Here is a 5331-nt window from a genome sequence, read left to right on the forward strand (position 1 = left end):
ACCCTGATATCACTTGGCTAGTGTGGACAAGACCCGAATGGTGTCTCATGGACATGAATGAAGTAATAGGGGAGGAATTCCCAAGAATGAACCAGTGAGAGCACGCTGAGATAGGAATTTTGATAGTGGTATGAGTGATATGTGTTGGTTTTAGAATTGTTAAGTGACATACTTAGAGGCAAATGGTTGAAAATGATTGGTTTAATTATGCTTGAATCAATTAGATCTTGGTGATTGAGAAGAGAAAAGACTTGTAAATAGCATTATATATTTTGGATTCGAGCAAATGTGTATGAATGGGATAATGACTATTGTTAGAAAACTTAAGTTATAGGTCTTGAATGATTAGGATGTGAATTGGAATAACATTGGGTAGATTGCAAATTGTTAAGTGTTGAGATAGGTAGATTATGAATTGGGCTTGGGCTTGGTTGAGTTTGATATTGGTTGGTATGTGCATATAGTTATGATAAATGGGACTTATCGGATGCTTAGTATGTAAAGCTATGGCATTACGCTTAAGGAAGAATAAGTGAAGTGAGAGATTTTGAGATTTGTTGATTGTGGTCCTAGGTAATGTGTTCATGAAAATTGAAGATTTTGAGGAAATTTTGAGTTAAACATAGAGATACACTAGGGACCTAAGTTACCATTGGATTCTTAGTGGATGAAAATCAGAGTGACGCATCAAAAACTTGCGAAAGTAGTAACACATGATAGTTACGTATAGGAGGTGTAAAGTTGACTAGAGTGTCTTAAGCTTGAAATACTCAAAGGGTTTAGTGGGTTAATGCAAGTAATGATTCTCAGATAATTGAATTTGATTGTGGCTGTGAATTTTGACTGATTCCGGAGTGGATACGGAAACGATTGTTGGTGTCTAATTAGATTTAGGTGATAAGTGAGTACCAATTGTCATATTTGAGTGATAAGTATTAAAATTTGATCATGATGACCTTGGATTTAGATTGAAATGTATAATGATTGGATTCAAAGACGAATTTGGAAAACATTAAATTGAAATACTGATGTTGTACTGAGATTGGTTTTAGGGAAACCATGAAGGGCAGTGAACCCAAATTTATAGGGGAGGTTCTGCCAGAATTTTGAAAGAACTTGAAGAGTTTAGAAATCTTTAAGTTATGATATCAATCGGTAGTTTTAACTTAGAAAGTTTTATGAAGGGTGAGATGAACACAACATTTGGTTAGTTATTGAGAGAAATATATAAGAAGCTAAGAGTATAACGGATAAATATAGCTTTAGCTGGAATCGGGAATAGGGTGTTAGAATTGATGTTGTAGAATGGTAAAAGAATGGTAAGAGGTCGGTTGAATATGAGAGAGCTTATATGAAGATTTGATAGCAAATTTTCAAGGGCGAAAATTCTTGTTAGGTGGGTAGAATGTAAAACCTGATCAAACCGTAATTAATTAAATAGGAGCAAACATGGTTAGAAAATTTAGCAATCATAATTCGATAATTTAAATATGATATTTGGACTCAGTGGATTTTTCTGAGTCAGAAAACATGCGTAAAAATGCGCACTAAAAATTTGACCAACAATATCGGCTGAGATCTATCCGGTACTGCAGCTGAATAAATTAATTATAAATGAATAAGATTGGAAAATGAGATTATAATTTGAAAAGCTAGACATATTTAAAATACGATTTAAAACTCTAATCGTAAAGGTTTTGGCCCAAAGTTGGGCCAAAGCACTAAAACAAGTGAATCGGGCCTAATTGGGCCCAAGACCCAACATATATATGGCTTAATTAAGGCCATTCAGCAACCACACTCTCTCCCCCTCCCATTCTTGTGTGAAACGCGTTGGAGAGAAGAGAGGGAAGAAGAGAGAAAATCCTACCTCTCTTTGATCTTCAAATCACCATAACTTTTTCTCCGGAACTCCGATTGATGAGCCATTGGTGACCACGCGTCGTTCTTCTCATCCTCTACAATTCTATCTAAGTTTTATGGTGAGTATTCTACTGTCTTCGGCCCAATTTTTATTTTTCTCTTTAAATTTGAGTTTGGTTATGGGTGTTGAGTAATGTTATGATTTTGGTTGTTTAGGAGTGCTCTAGTATGAGCCATGGGTGATATTCATCACAAACTTCAGTGGGTTAAGGTGAGAAACATTCTAACCCTTGTGATTTATCGTTTTCATGAACCCTAGGTTAATGTATATATGTGAAATTGGTTATATTAGTGTATTTGGTGATTTTGATACACAATGGGAAGATTCAATTTGCTTGTAGAACTTTGGTGTGGAGGTTTAAACTTGTGGGCCTTGGAGAAGAGAATTCAAGTTTGAGTGTGAACCGCCGTCATCAAGGTACGGTTTAAGTTTTATTTAAGTACCATGTGGTGTGATGAGAATTCCTAGACTAGATGTCCCTAGGATTAAGTTTGGATTGTGTAAATGGTTGGTACTAATATGTATAGTTGATATGTAATATAAATTAATGATTGGGTTGAGAATTGTGTGAATTTGTATGTTTGGTGTGTTGAGAATTTGATTAATTGGACAATGAATATTAGTTTGTGGAATATGCATTTAAATTGTGAATTTATGCCGGAGGCTGTGAATCTTGGGCTGGAGGCCGAAAAGAGGTAAGGAAGGTAAGTGATGTGTGTATTGTGAGATGTCATATGAGATTGAATGGAATTGTGATTGTTGTTATTTGGTTACAATGAATTGTATGAATTATGTGGTTATTGGTTTTGAGATAGGAATTGATGTCTTTGTTGATAATGCACGTGAGTTGTATATGATGATATGGATTTATATGTATTGGGGTTGATGGAATTGGTAGTGTTGGAGCTTGAGATGTGGAATGAAATATATGATATGATATTTTTTTGGAATTGAGTTATTTGATTGAGATTGGTTAAAATGGTGGATTGTGAATTTAATGAGAATATTGAAAATATGAGTTGAGGAGGCTTGAGGTTGATTTTGGTAAGTTTTGGTTGGTTTTGAAAATGTTTGAAATTGGTTTGCGTTAAAAATTTAGTTTTTGTTGGTTTTTATAAAAGTTTTGAATTTGTTCTATTTTGATGGAGCATAACTTGGTCTGCAAATTCTCGATTTGTATCAAATTTATTTAGAAATAAAATTGGATCCGAGATGTTTATGCTGTTCGAAGAACGGATGGAAAATGATTTGAAACGAAAAAGTTATGCCCGTCGGAAGTTTGGGGTTTGAAAATGTAATCCTGCAGCTTTTTAAACTTAATAAAAAAATTTTGGTAAAACGTACTTTGACGCGCACGCGTCACTCACGATTTTTACTCTCTCACATGTGCGCTTGGCCGACGCGTACGCATCGCTGTATTGATGCAGGTGCGTAGTATAAATTCCAGAGAGTTGTGATGGTAGTGTGTCAGTTTTGTGCAAGGAGCACAAAACGCATCCACGCATACACGTGGCTGACGCGTACGCGTCACCCTACCCCTCTGGTTTCCATGCGTACGCATAGGTGACGCTCATGCGTTACTCCCTTTTTCCGCTCTCCACGCGTACGCATGGGCGACGCGCACACGTGACCCTGTTTTCAGCAAATATGATTTTCTGTATTTTTAAACTGAATTTCAAACCTCTAAACCTCTGTTTTCATCATTTTAGTCTTAAATCTTTATAGTATGCCTAGTAATGAAAAGAAGGTAGGACATGTGGTAACTTGTGGATGAAGTAAAGTGAGAATCAATGATGAGTGATGAGTAATGATGATTGTATGAGTTGCTGAGCATGATGGTGAAAGTGATGTGTATGTTATGAGCCGGATGGCTGTGATAAGTATTGAATTATGGCTGAGTATGTATATGTATATGATTAATGATTAAATGATTATGATTGATTGAGGAAGCTTGAACATGTGGCGAGTATGCCGGAGATGCGTATATAATTAATGAATGAATGTGGTAAATGAATAATGATGGAAAATGTCGAAAGTGAATAAGGCTTGTGTTTTCTCTCTGGTTGTAAGGGTGACATGGCACAGATACCCTCTAATGGTGACAGGGCACGGATTCCCTCTAATGGTAATAAGGTGCACCAGAGAGACTGTGCACGGGTAGTAGGTAATGGCATTGTCCACTTGCTCCGGGTATGAGATGGGGAAGGAGAATTATGATAAATGAGTTTAATTATGGAATTTTGAATGAATGTATGTTTTGAGATCGTGGGCAGTAGCAAGGGTTGTGGTTTGTCCCACTTGCTCCAAGTCAGAGATTGTGACGCCTGGGTAGTAGCGGCAGTAGTGGTGATTCCACTCACTCCAGGTTGAGCTTTTAAACACCCGCCTGGGTAGTAGCCACAGTAGTGGTTGTTCCACTAGCTATAGGTTAAGTGGGTAGTAGTAAGGGGGTTGTAACTCAAACCCACTTGCTCTGCATGGGTGTTTCTGTCAATGGTTAGCTACCAGGACGTGTTGGGTTGGCTATATAACCGATAGATGATATCATCAGTCATAGGGCAGGCATACATCATTTGCATATGCTTGAATTGTTTGGGTTTTCCTATTTATTTTGGATTGCTATATCATATATGCTATGTTACCTGATTATATGCTACTTGTTCTACTTGTACCTTATTGTGTTTTACTTGCCTGTATTGCTTGTGTTTGTACAACTGAGAGGTCTCTCATGCTAGTGTCAGTTGACACTGAGGGCTGTTCTTGTTGAGATGGAGTAACGATATGATTAATTTAAATTGATGATTATTGAATGAGGTAATTTGAGCTCCCTGGGTTGACGCAGTGAAGTAAATTCACTTGTTCCAGGTGAGGATATGATGTATTGATTTAGAATTGCTGAGACAGAATAACTAGTGGTGGTTTGCCTTATGATTCTGATTCTGAATTGTTGGAGAGTTAGAAAGTTAGGAAGTATGAGGAAGAGGAATTAGAGTTAGTATTCCCTTATGACACTTGCCTATTTATGGATTAGCGAGAACATAGGACGAATATTGGGTGGAAGGAAGTTTAGGATACTTAGTGAGTTTTTATTACAATGCATTGTATTTATTTGTCACTTTTACCATACTGGGAACCCATGAGTCGGGGGTTATCATTCCGTATATATCTCTTGTTTTTCAGATGTAGGTCCAGGTGCTTAGTAGTGAACTATGGTTTGTCTAAAAGATGGCAAAGACCTCTAAGATCTCTTATTTACTTTTGCTTAGATTCTCTCGGCTTTTGTTTTTAAAGAACTCATGCTATATATTTAATCCTTTTGGAAACTTGCCTATAGAGACTCTTATGTATCATTTGAGAGAGATTAGAAGATATGGTTGTCAAACTGCTTTGATATATAGAGACTCTTA

The sequence above is a fragment of the Arachis duranensis genome, chromosome 4, assembly GCF_000817695.3.
Source record: "Arachis duranensis cultivar V14167 chromosome 4, aradu.V14167.gnm2.J7QH, whole genome shotgun sequence".
Classification (NCBI taxonomy): Eukaryota; Viridiplantae; Streptophyta; class Magnoliopsida; order Fabales; family Fabaceae; genus Arachis; species Arachis duranensis.